We start from the raw sequence: 14,262 nt of genomic DNA, 5'->3' as shown, positions 1-14,262 counted from the left end.
ATAGTACGGGGTCGCATAGTTAGGACAGAGACGATGCATGTCGAGTTATCTCAGAGGGTGATGAATCTCTGGAACCCTCTTCCTTAAAGGGCAGTAGAAGCAGTGTATTTGACGGCAGAGGCAGATGGATATTCTCATTCATATTATAGAAGCTGGCCATTTGGTCCATTGAGCCGATGCTAACTCTCTGAGAGATCCTATTCCCCCAGTTATTTCCCTGTAACCCCTCCTCTCTCACATCGCCATTAACTCCCCCACCCATTCTCCTTCCATCCACCTACACGAGATCATTTACAGTAGCCAGTTAACTTAAGAGCCGGTTCACATTGTTGATGTCAACGAGCACAGAAACGGGTCCTTCGGACCATTGAGTGAATGCATGCCATCAACCACTTAGTTACACCAATCCCATTTTATTCTACTTCCCCCCCCCACCCAGATTCTACCCCTCACCCACATACTGGGGGCAATTTACAGCAACCAATTAACCCACTAACCCTGCACATCACTGGGATGTGGGAGGGAACCGGAACACCTGGGGAGAAACCCACGTGGTCACAGGGAGACCGTTCAAGCTCCACACTTAATTTACCAATTTAATCCCCATTGCAAAGTAACAAAGACAAGCAGCCAATTTACCCACAGTAAAATCCCACAATTAATTACGTGACATGTGTTCAGAGAAATGTTGCCGGGGGTAATTGGGTGACCTCCTGACAATTCCTCCACACACACAGACAGCGTCGGAGGTCGGGATCGAACCCAGGTCTCTGGAGCTGTGAGGCAGCGGTTCTACCCGCTGCGCCACCGTGCTGTCTCCTCCTCTGATTTCTTGTTAAGCAAAGGGTTAAAAGCTTAATGCACAGACAGGAATGCAAAGTTAAGGCTACAATCAGTTCAGTCACAACAGAATAGCAGAACAAGGTCAATAGGCTACTGCTCCCACTTTGAATGTTTGCACATTGGTTTACATTCTTGTGTTTGACCCTCTGGTGTGGAAATTGAAGTCACAAGGTTCTGAATGGAAACCCATTTTCCAGTGGCTTCCTTCCAACATGCAAGCTATCAAGTGAAGCAGAGGTTCTGTTACCTGGCTACCTGCAAGGCTGGTAACTTAGTAACCGGCTGCACAATGTGATTGAGTTTATATTTAACGCAGTGAGCTGTAATCTGGAACAGTCTGTCTGAAGGAACAGGAGAAGCACATTCAACAGGAACCCTCAAAGAGTGTTGGACAAATGCATTAAAAGAAAGCAATAGAATGAGTGGCGTGTGGAACTAAGATGGGACCTTACACCAAGGCCCTGTCTGCTCTTTCGGGTAAAAAAACACCACTGGCACAAACAGCCAGGTTTGCTCAGTTTCTTGGGGCCAGCGTTTGTCGCCAGATAAGATTAGGGTATTATCCTATTGCTGTTTTGTGGAAGCTTTCTGTGCACAATTTACACCTGGTTTAGAAACATGACTACACTTCAAAACCACTTTGTAGTATTGGGGCACTCATTGGCAGGTGCCATAGAAATGCAGCAGAAACAGTGGCTCAGCGGGTAGAGCCACTGCCTCACAGTTCCAGAGACCCGGGTTCAATCCCGATCTCCAGCGCTCTGTGTGTGTGTGTGTGTGTGTGTGTGTGTGTGTGTGTGTGTGTGTGTGTGTGTGTGTGTGTGTGTGTGTGTGTGTGTGTGTGTGGAGTTTGCACGTTCTCCCTGTGACCGTGTGGGTTTCTCCCGGGTGCTCCGGTTTCCTCCCACATCCCAACGACGTGCGGGGTCGGTGGGTTAATTGGTCATTGTAAATTGCCCCCCTAGTGTGTGGGTGAGGGGTAGAATCTGGGGGGGGGGGGTTGATGGGAATGTGGGGGACAATAGATTACAATAAATATCAGTTGGGGAAAGGGAACGCTCTGTGAGCTGGTGTACACTCGAGGGGCTGAATGGTCTCTTTTTATGCCAAATAGATAAGTTTCTCAAGATTCACAATCCTTTGAGAGGGAAGGAAAAATCATCTCATCTCTGTCTTAAATGGGTGACTTCTTGTCTTTAAGCAGTGTTCTAGATTCTCCCACATCCTTTCCACACGCTGTCTTCCTCTCAGGACCTTAATGTTTCGGAGTAGGCCCTTCTGAACACCAGTGGACACAAGACTAGCTTGTTCAACCTTCCCCCATAAGACTTCTAATCTTCAAACTTTCTCTGAACTATTTTCAAAGCAGGTAGACATATTCAAGAAGGTGGCATCCATCGCTAAGGACCCTCACCATCCAGGACATGCCCTTTTCACATTATTACCGTCAGAGAGGAGGTTCAGGAGCCTGAACACCCACACTGAATGTTTTAGGAACAGCTTCTTCCCCTCCGCTATCAAATTTCTGAACAGTCCATGAACACCACCTCGTTATCCCTCTTTTATTTATTCCTCTTTTACCACCACATTTATCACACCATCATCAGTCAGAGCTTCTGAGGGGATGATCCAGACTCCCCCATTAGAAAAGCCAACCTTCAGCCAATTTAATTCATTCCATGCAATATCAGGAAAAGAGCTGTGAGGACTGGATACAGCAAAGGATATGGAAGTGATCTCATCCCGGCCACAGTCCTGATGTTTTGCGTTCCAGAGCTAGATCCGCTTCTTGACCAAATTGTTCTCGGGTTCAATTCCGGCCGCTGTCTGTAAGGAGTTTATATGTTCTCTCAGTGTCTGGGTGGGTTTCCTCCGGGTGCTCCGGTTTCCTCCCACATTCCAAAGACGCACGGGTTAGGGAGTTGTGGGCATGCTATGTTGGTGCCGGAAGCGTGGCGACACTTGTGGGCTGCCTCCAGAACACTCTATGCAAAAGATGCATTTCACTGTGTGTTTCGATGTACATGTGACTAATAAAGAAATTTTATCTCTCTTTTGCACTATTTATTTATCTTTGTAACTACGATACGATACGATATCCTTATTTGTGTCGCCACGCTTCCAGCGCCAACATAGCATATCCTGTACGTCTTTGGAATGTGGGAGGAAACCGGAGCACCCGGAGGAAACCCACGCTGACATGGGGAGAACGTACAAACTCCTTACAGGCAGCAGCCAGATTTAAGCCAGGGTCGCTGGCACTGTAAAGCATTACGCTAACTGCTACACTACTGTGCCTGCCCTCTTATAGTAATTTTTATGTCTTGCACTGTACTGCTGCCGCAAAACAACAAATTTCACGACATATGTCAGTGATAATGAACCTGATTCTGCTTCTGAGGTTGTGAGACCACACCTGGAGAACTGGTGTCCTTATCGAAGGAAGGACGTACTTGCCATCAGGAGAGTTCAGTGAAGATTCGCGCGATTGGTTTCAGGGAAGGTGGGTTTGCTCTACATGGAGAGACTGAGTGGGCTGGGACAGTGTTCTCAATACTTTAGAAGAATAAGAGGAAAGGATATTGAGACTGACAAGATTTTTAAAGGGTTTAGTGGGGAAGATGCAGGGAATGTTGTTTTGGGAGTCTAGGAACAAGACAAAACTTCAGAGTAAGGGCTGCGTCATTTGGAACCAAGGTCAGTAGAAATTTCTGCATTTATAGTGTGGTGATCTTTTGGAATTCTCTGTTGAGCAGGCTCAGTTGAGTTCATTGAAAACAAGATTAATAGATTTCTGGACACTAAGGGGATCAAGGGATATGGGGATAGTGTTGGATAAATGGTGTGGGGCAGAAGATCAGCTGTGATCTTGCTGAAGGGCGGAACAAACTCGAGGGGCCGAATGTCCTCCTCCTGCTCCCAGTTCTTGTGTTCTAAAACCCTCGAGGAGGAGGCCTGCAATGGGATTGAGGAGCAACTGATGATGTCTCTGGGCCTATACTCGATGGAGTTCAGATGGATAGGGGGGAGATCTCATTGAAACCTCCTGCATACTGAAGGGCCTGGAGAGAGTGGACGTGGACAGGATGTTTCCGTCAGTGGGAGAGTCCAGGATCCGAGGGCACAGCCTCAGAATAAAGGGACATCCCTTTAGAACTGAGATGAGGAGGAATTTCTTCAGCCAGAGGGCGGTGAATCTGTGGAATTCGTTGCCACAGAGGGCTGTGGAGGCCAAGTCATTGAGTGTATTTAAGGCAGAGATTGATAGGTTCTAGATTGGTAAGGCGGGAGAATGGATTTAAAAAAGATTGACCATGATTGAATGGAGGAGCAGACAATGGGCCGAATGGCCTAATTCTGCTCCTATTTCTTATGGTCGTATGATGATTTCATGAGCTCATGAAGCCAACTCCCCTCTCTCACTGGTCGGCCCGCAGCTGGCTGTGGCCACTGAGGAGCCATCATGTCGTATCCTATTAGATGGTTAATCAGCCTGAGAATCCTTCCTGATCTTCGCACTGTTCTCCAAGGCGGACGGATGTGTGAAGGTACAACATGATGACTCACCACAGTTTCTTTTTCCCGATTTATTCCAGTTTGATTTATCCTGTCAAATTAGTTCTGCTGCAGTCTGGCCAACTAATCTCTTTGATGCTGACACAACTGCAGTGTTCCCAACTAGTGATAACTTTCAAGTCCTGTCAATACTCCCCTCTCCCTTCTGTGTAGCTGAACTGCCTTAAATCTTTCCTTGTTCTAAGTTGTTGGGGATTTTCTGAATCCGACCACACAGGCATGGACCAATGTCCCACTCGCCCTCCTCTTCTCTGGTCTTCCCATTCACCCTTCTTACGCACATCTAACTTCCTCTCATATGGAGTCCAGGTGAAGGGCCTCGACCCGAAACGTCAACTGTCCATTTCCCTCCACGGATGCCGCCTGTCCCGCTGAGTTCCTCCAGCAGATTGTGTGTTCCTTCAGATTCCAGCGTTTGCAGTCTCTTGTGTCTCAAATTTCCTTTGCAAAGTTATTGAGTCACAGAGTTATACAGCAAGGAAACAGGCCCTTCGGCCCAATTCATCCATACTGCCCAAGTTACCAACTTAAACTAGTCCCATTTCCCTGCTTTAGCCCATATTCCTCTAAACCTTTCCTATCCATGAACTGTCCAAAAGTCTTTCAAATGCTGTATTTGTACCCGCCTCAACCACTTCCTCTGGCAGCTCGTTCCACCTACCCACCACCCTCTGTGTGAAAAGGTTGCTCCTCAGTCCTCTTTAAATCTTTCCCCTCTCACCTTAGATCTACACACTCTGGTTTTGGACTGGATAAAAGACGAGTCACCCTATCTATGTCCCTCATGATTTTATAAACCTCCATAAGGTCACCCCTCATGCTCCAGGGGAAAAAGCCCCAGCCTATCAAGTCTTTCCTTATAACTCAACCGTCCAGTCCTGGTAACATCCCTGTGAGTCTCTCCTGCACCCTTTCCAGCTTAATGACATCCTTCCTCTAGCTGGGTGACCAGAACTGTACACAATACTCCAAGTGTGGTCTTACCAATGACATGTATCATTGCACAATGACGTCCCAACTCCTGTACTCAATACCCTGACTGACGAAGGCAAGCATTTTATTTTATTCTCCCCCACATTCCTATCAACTGCCCCCCCCCAGATTCTACCACTCACCCAGAGGGGGGCAATTTACAGTGGGCAATTAGCCTACCAATCTACATGCCTTTGGGACGTGGGAGGAAGCAGGAGCACCTAGGGGAAACCCACGCAGCCTGAGGGAGAATGTGTAAACTTCACACACACAGCGTCACAGGTCAGGATCGAACCCAGGTCTCTGGAGCTGTGAGGCAGCAGTTCTACAAGCTGTGTCTTCTCGTTCATCCCAGATAGAACCTCATGAAACATCTCTGAACTACTTGCAAAGCAAATATGTCCTTCATTAAGTGAGGAGATCCAAACTGTCGATAATACCCCACCAACCCACTGCACAGTTATAGAGTCATAGAGCAATACAGCACTGATACAGGCCCTTCGGCCCAACCAGTCCATGCCCACCCAGCTAGTCCCAATTTCCTGCATTCGGCCCATATCCCTCCAAGCCCTGCCCCTCCGTGTACCTATCCAAATGCTTCCTAAATGATACTGTTGTACCTGCCTCCCCCACTTCCTCTGGCAGCTCGTTCCGTACACTCACCACCCTCTGCGTTAAAAAGTTGCCCCTCAGGTCCCTTTTAAATCTTTCCCCTCTCACCCTAAACCTACACCCTCTAGTTTTGGATTCCCCTACCCTGGCAAAAAGACTGTTACCGTCCACCTTATCTATGCCTCTCATAATTTCGAACATTTCCATAATGTCACCCCTCATTCTCCTACGTTCCAAGGAATAAAGACCCAGCCTGGCCATCCTCTCCCTATAACACAGGCCCTCAAGTCCTGGCAACATCCTTGTAAATCCTCTCTGCGCTCTTTCCAGTTTAACCACGTCTTTCCTATAACAGGGCGACCAACACTGTACACAGTTGTAGCAAGACTTCCCACCCTCCTTACAATAAAGACCATCAGTGATTGCTGGCAGTATCTGAATGATGACTCTCTCTGTGACAAACCCCAGGTTAAATAACAGAACATTGAAGATCTCAGTGGGTCAAGCAGCATCTGTGGAGGCAGAAGGTTCAGTTTGAGACCTCGTAAGGACTGAGAAAGAGGAAGGTTGCCAGTGTATCACAGTCGAAGGAGAGGGAGGTGAGGACAGAAGCTGGTTGGTGATAGGTGGAACCAGCTGGGGAGGGGATGATGGACAGGTGGAACCAGGTGGTGGGTCTGGGAAGGCAAGGTGAACAAAGGGAGAAGAAAACGAGGTGTAAAATCCAAGTGATGCTGAACTCCTGCATTTAACACCCTCACATCATTTAAATAATGCGATAAAATGGGCTCCTAGTATGACAAAATGGACTCTTGACCTCACAATCTACCTCGTTATGGCCCTTGCACATTATTCCCTGCCTGCAGTGCACTTTCTCTGTAACTGTTACACTATAATCCTGCAATCTGACTCTGTCTACACTTCTCGCTGCCTCGGTAAAGCAATCAGCATAATCAAAGACCCCACCCGCCCCGGACATTCTCCCTTCTCTCCCCTCACATCGGGCAGAAGACATAAAAGTCTGAAAGCACGTACCATCAGGCTCAAGGACAGCTTCTACCCCGCAGTTATAAGACTATTGAATGTTCCCCTAGTACCATAAAATGGACTCTTGACCTCACAATCTACCTCGTCATGGCCCTTGCACCTTATTGTCTGCCTGCACTGCACTTTCTCTGTAACTGTAACACTACATTCTGCATTCTGTTATTGTTTTCCCTTGTATTACCTTCAATGTACTGATGTGATGAAATGATCTGTCTGAATGGCATGCAAAACAAAGTTTTTCACTGTACCTCAGTAATAAACCATTTTACCTATTTTACCAATACTCTGTCTTTTCATCCTTTCTAACAAATCTGTGTCCCCAAATCTTCTTCGTATCTGATGCCATCTCTTGTATGGGCCTCAATTAAGCTTCCTCTTAACCTGGTCTTCTCTAACGTGGAGCATCCCAGCTTCACCAATACCCCTTAGCTTGAGTTCTCTGATTTCTGACAGCTCTCAGGTAAGTCCCAGGTATGCACCTTAGAGAGGGACTAAGTGGGACACTTTCTAGGAGCCAGCACTGGCTTAGTGGATCGAGTGGCCTCCTTTTCAGTTGCAGAGCCTCACAGTATGAGGTGCATATCTGTCCAGCACCTACGTGGAGAGAGGAATGGGAGGAAAAGGAGAGGTAGGCACCTTAGCAAACATGAGACTCAAATCATAGATGACGAACAAGGGGATAAGACCAAACAATTCTTTATGGTTGTGCAGGGTTGTTTTTAGGGTTGTGTGTCTTTAGATAGCTCTTCCTCAAAGGGCAGTGGAAGAAGAAGGCTGTCAATATTTCTAAGGCAGAGAGCAGAGGTACAGTGGCACAGTAGGTAGATCCACAGTCTCACAGCTCTAGAGACGCAGGTTCAATCCCGATCTCTGACTCTGTGAGTGTGCGTGTGCGTGTGTGTGTAGCGTTCACACACTCTCCCCGTGACCGCGTGGGTTTCTCCCGGGCACTCCAGTTCCCTCCTACAATGAGGTGCAGGTCGGTGGGTGTAAATTGCCCCCCTAGTGTGTGGGTGAGGAGTGGGGGGGAAAGTTGAGAGAGAGCATCGAACAGTACAGCACACGAACAGGCCTTTTGGCCCACAATGTTGTGCCAAATTAATTAAACTAGTAATTAAATGCTTAACGAAACTAATCCCTTCTGCCCACTCAATGTCCATTCTCTTCTCATTCTAAGAGCCTCATATTCTATTAGAGCCTCTTACGCCTCCATCGTATCTGCCTCCACCACCACCCCTGGCAGCGCATTCCAGGCACCCACCACACTCTGCGTAGAAAACCTTGCCTCCCACTCTCCCACCCCCCACATCTCCTTTGTATCCTCCCCCTCTCATCTTAAACCTCTGCCTTCCAATATTAGACATTTCGACCCTGGGGAAAAGATACTGGGTGTCTACTCTACCCATGCCTCTCATAATCTTATAATAGGGCACAGGGAAATAAGTGGGGGGATGGAACTGATGGGATGGCATAGATTCAACGGGCTGAATGGCCTGCCTCTATATGAGAAACAAACAGATTCTTAGTAAACAAAAGGCTATGTGAATGGAGATTTTAATGTTGGAGAATGAGTGGCAGCTTCCTGCTCCCAGTTCATATACATGCAGGTCCTGATGCAAGGTTTCGACCTGAAACGTCGACAATTGCTTCCCCCCCCCTACAGAATGGAGGCAGTCTCTGACAATATTTATAACCAGCCTCTGTCACACTTTAAAAAAAAATTGTCACGAAGTTGCCGTGTGTGGGTGGTTCTGACTCCACTGAACAGTCCTGTAAACCCGCGTTTAATATATAATTTCACAGATTGACTCCTCTTCAATGCCTTAAACCCTTGGCCTTTCAGAAGACGTCATTTATTGCGGATTTAAATGCTCTGATAATTCAGCAGCTGCCATTTATTAAAGCCAGTCAGGGAAGAAGTAAGTTACGAATCTGATAATAGATTTGTGTTTATATAGCACCTTACACAGCCCCAGAGCTTGAAGCCAGTGAAGTACTTCGATTCTGATGAAGGGAACAACATCACCAATTTGCACACAGCTATCGGGTATCGCTTCATGCAATCAAAGCAATTACTCTGTGTTTCACAGTTCCAGCAGCTTCCTTTGTTTCATTTCCCTCTCTTACTGCTTACCCCAGAAGCAGTGATCTTTCCCAAATGTCAGAAGGGGGCATGGAGATGCAACGGGTAGTGCTGCTACCTGCCTCACAGCTCCAGAGACCCGGGTTCGATCCTGACCTCTGGTGCTCTGTGTGTGTTTGTGTGTGTGTGTGTGTGTGTCTGTGTGTGTGTGTGTGTGTTTGTGTGTGTGTCTGTGTGTGTGTGTGTTTGTGGTGTGTGTGTGTGTTTGTATGTTTGTGATGTGTGTGTGTTTATGTGCATTTGTGTGTGTGTGCGCTTGTGATATGTGTGTATGTGTGTGTCTGTGTTTGTGTGTGTGTGTGTTTGTGGTGTGTGTGTTTGTGTGTGTGTCTGTGTGTGTGTTTGTGGTGTGTGTGTGTAGGTGTGTGTGTATGTGTGTGTGTTTGTGTGTGTGCTTGTGGTGTGTGTATGTGTGTGTGTTTGTGGTGTGTGTTTGTGGTGTGTGTGTGTCTTTGTGTGTCTTTGTGTGTGTGTTTGTATGTTTGTGGTGTGTGTGTGTTTGTGTGCTTTTGTGTGTGTGCTTGTGGTGTGTGTGTGTGTGTGTGTGTCTTTGTGTGTGTGTGTGCGCGTGGAGTTTGCACATTCTCCCTGTGACCGCGTGGACTTCCCCCGAGGGCTCCAGTTTCCTCCCACATCCCAAGGGTGCAGGGTCGGTGGGTTAATTGGCTGCTGTAAATTACCCCCTAGGGTATGGGTGGTAGGATGATCAGTGAGGGGGCAGGAGGGAGTTGAGTGGCAAGTGTGAGGGAACAGGATACAGAAGAAATAACTGGGGGAATGAGATTGTTGGGATTGCTCTGAGGACCAGCATGGATCTGATGGATTGAATGGCCTTACTATATCAAAGTTAAAATTAAATCGAGTTTTATTGTCATCTGCACAAGTCCGTGTGTGGCACAGGTGCAATGAAAACTTACTTGCAGCAGCATCACAGGCACAGAGTATCAGATAAGCAGCATTCACAAGAAAACATAAATTGCAACACAATTTTTACAAGAAAGGAACACAACTGGAACAAAAAAAAGTCCATTTAGTGCAAAGTGATCAAAGTGGTCATAGTGTTGCTAAACTGCAGTGATAAGAGTTGTGCCGGTTGGTTCAAGAACCGAATGGTTGAAGGGAAGTAGCTGTTCCTGAACCTGGTGGTGTGGGACTTCAGGCTTCTGTACCTCCTGCCCGATGGGAGCTGTGAGAAGATGGCACGGCCCGGATGGTGGGGATCTTTGATGATGGATGTTGCCTTCTTGAGGTAGAAGCCTCCTGTAGATACTACCATAGATAAGATATCCACTCATCCAACTCTTTCCCAGTAACACCTGCAGTTCTTTCCCTATTCCAATCCATATTTGAAAGTCCTGTCAATTTGGTTCCACCATCCTTCTGGATCAACATCAGCACAGTGTGTAATGGTGGGGCTGTGCTTGCTGGAGTCCAGAGAGTGAGGCAGCTCGATCGGGAGGACTTGGAAGGGTGCATGTGGAGAGGATAAAGTCACACAGCAATGCAACAGACCCTTCGGCCCATTGGCGCCGTACTGATCACCAAGAACCCATTTACACTAACCCCACTTTTATTCTCCCCACATTCCCACCAACTCCCCTCAGATTCTAATTCTTCACACACACACACCAGGGCGGGGGGTGATTAACCTACCGACTCACACGTTGTTGTGGGATGTGGGAGGAAGCCGGAACCCCTGGGGTGGGAAAGGAAACCCCATGCAGTCACAGGAAGAAAACCCCACACTGACAGCAGCTGAGGTGGGGATCGAACCCGGGTCTCTGGATCAGTGAGGCAGCGGCTCCACCCGCTATGCCACTGTGCCGCCCTCTTCTAGAAGAATCTAGAACAAGAGGCAGCTGTGCAAGTATAAAAGGACACACATTGAGGAAGATGAGATTTTCTTTCTCAGAGAGGGTCATGATCTTTTAAGCTCTTTTCTTCAAAAGCAGTGGAATAAGAATCCTTCAACCTTCTTAGGACAGAGGAAGATGGATTCCTGACAAGAAGAATTGGGTGATTAATGTTCAGCATGGACTGAGTGGGCCGAAGGGCCTGTTTCCGTGCTGTATCTCTGTTGTGAGACAAGGTTCTTTGAGGTCTCAAAGGCCAAGGGCTCTGGGCACAGTCTTCGGAGTTTTAAAAGATGATTGATTCACAAAGACAAACGCGGGAACAGAATGAACGGGAACGGATGCACGTTTGCGCACGCACGCACAAACACACACACACACACATACACACACACACACCAAACTGGTTGCAAATGACCAGGGAAAAAAACAATACAATGCCTGAACCCCCTGATTCTGTGCAAGCATTGGCTCTACGCTCCCAGGAATCTACTTAAGATGCTCCTAACCCCTGTGGAAATGCACACACTTACCAATGGTCCCTTCGGCGTGGTTTCAATTCCTGCAGCAATCAAAAGAGACCAAACCACGCACATGTGGCATTCTTTATCGTGCTGAAGAGCTGGGCGGAGCCAGCCCAGGTAATTCAAAAGGTCCAATAGGTCATGGCCAGGTACAAAAGGTGTGTACAGAAGCCAATGGTCAAGAGTGGGCACTAATGGGTGGGTGGAGCCAGACCTTGATTGACAGTGGTGTCGCTTTCGACCCTGTACTCAATGGTGTCATGTGACAGCCATGATCTTTCACACTACAATCTCTGTATGACAAACATGAGACGGAAGGAGTACCCACTCTAAGGTGACCAGTTGTGGATAAAACTGCTGGGAACACTGAATATGCGAATGTAAGAATGAGCAGAGGACATTCAGACCTATCGTTTTGTCAGCCCCTAGGTCGGTGGAAGTTGGTTGAAAGTACGGTGTGAGTTTCCAGTTTCGGATATAGCCCATCATTAAGCTGAACCCTTGCTGCAAAAGTGCAGAGGGAAAAGACAGGATGGGCTTGTCGCCTGCGATTGACTACTGAGGTTGAATTGCCAGAAGTCCCGGCCCAACCTCTCCACCTCCGCATCGCACAGCTCGCAGAAAGTGAGAGAGAGGGAGAGAGAAGCTGGAAGTTAATTAAGTAGAAAGGTCACTGGAAATGAGAGCCGAAAGGGAACCACAGATGCTGGAAATCCCAAAACAAAGCAGGAAGTGCTGGAAGTACTCAGCAGGTCAGGGCAGTGTCTGTGAAGAGAGAAGCAAAGTTATGCTTTAGGTCAGAGCTGGGAAAGAGAGAAAACAAGTTAGTTTTCAGTTGTATAGAGGGTTGGGGGTGGGTTGGATACGACAAAGAAGTTAACACTGCATTTCTTTGTCCACCTTCTCACTGCCCAATGACTCATCACCATGGTAATGCCTGCCTCAACCAACTCTGGCCATTCTAGTTGTCCTGTCCCAACCTTCCCTACCCTCACCTCAATTTCCAACAAACTTTTCTCCCTCTTTCTTTCCCATTTCGACCTGAAATGTCCTCTCTCTCTCTCTCTCTCTCTCTCTTCTTCTTCTCCTCTCTCTCCTCTCTCTCTCCTTGCTCTTCTCTCTCTCTCTCACTCTCTCTTCTCTCTCTCTCTCTTCCTCGTCTCTCTCTTCTCTCTCTCTCTCTCCTCGCTCTTGCTCTCCACAGATGCTGCCTGATCTTCTGAGTGTTTAAGCATTTCCCCTTTTTTTATTTCAGGATGATCCATCACTAGGACCCTCACCACCCGTCACCCGGGACATACCCTCTTCTCATTACTACCATCAGGGAGGAGGTACAGGAGCCTGAAGACCCACACAACAAAGGTTTTCAGGAACAAGCTTCTTCCCTCCGCCATCAGATTTCGAATGGTCCAATGAACCCAATGACCACTACCTCTTTATTCCTTTTTGCACTATTTCCTTATTTTGTAATTTATAGTAATTTTTATGTCTTTGACTGTACTGCTGCCACAAAACAACACATTTCAGGACATATAAGTCAGTGATAATAACTGATTCTGGTTCTGATTCAGCTTATCGGTTGGTTTACCATTGCATTTTGGAGGCCTCACATATTCAGTGTAGGGACAACAGTTGGAAGGCAGCAGGAGAGAAAGGGGCAGTCTCTCCCATGCCTTGGAATGTAACAGGGGAAGGTATGAAATCACTGTGACATTGGGTGTCACGGATGGTGTTACAGATTGACATCTGTGTAATGGCGCTTAGCTTGAAGTAGTTCACTAGCTGTGACCTGGTTAATAACAAGGAGTCTCCAGGGTTTAATTCAACACAATTAGTTTGCTTAATGACCTTCCCACAGCCTATTCGAAATGACATGTCCTCACAAAGGCAGCTGGATGTTTGACGTCAATATATCCATCTTCCATTTTCCCAAAGAGCTCGCTCCTCTACAGCGCCTTTTACAACCATAAAACGTCCCAGAGAGAGCTAGAACCCGGAGGGGTTGCTTCGCAGGGCATCGAGCCAGCTATACATCAGAAGGAGAAGATCAGAATGCCACAAAGTTCCAGACTCCGGAAACAGACACTTTATTCCGAGCTCTGTCACGAGGGAACTCGACCAGATAGACAGAGGAAAAGATTCAAGGATTCAAAGGGCAGCACAGTGGCACAGCGGGTAGAGCCTCACAGCGCCAGAGACCCGGGTTCAATCCCGACCTCCGGCGCTGTCTGTGTGTGTGTGTGTGGTGTGTGTGTGTGTGTGTGTGTGTGTGTGTGTGTGTGTGTGTGTGGGTTTGTGTGTGTGTGTGTGAGCTTGCACGTCCCTCCCCTGTGACTGCGTGGGTTTCCCCCGGTGCTCCAGTTCCCTGCCACATCACCAAACGACTTGCAGGGTCGGTGGGTTAAGTGGCCACTCTAATTTGCCCCCCCTAGTGTGTGGGTGAAGGGTAGAATCTGGGGGAGTTTATGGGAATGTGGGAGAATAAAAAAAACTGTGTAAATGGGTGGTTTATGGTTAGCACAGACTCAGAGGGCCGAAGGGCCTAATTCTGTGGTGTATCTCTCGAACGACTCTCTGTAAAGTATGAGGAGCGTTTGATGTCTCTAGGCCTGTACTCTATGGAGTTCAGAAGGACAAGAGGGGGAAATCTCATTGAAACCTACCGGATACTGAAAGGCCTGGATAGAGCGGA

The sequence above is a fragment of the Pristis pectinata genome, chromosome 37 (genome assembly GCF_009764475.1).
Source record: "Pristis pectinata isolate sPriPec2 chromosome 37, sPriPec2.1.pri, whole genome shotgun sequence".
NCBI classification, from domain to species: Eukaryota; Metazoa; Chordata; class Chondrichthyes; order Rhinopristiformes; family Pristidae; genus Pristis; species Pristis pectinata.
This window is presented reverse-complemented; position numbering follows the sequence as displayed.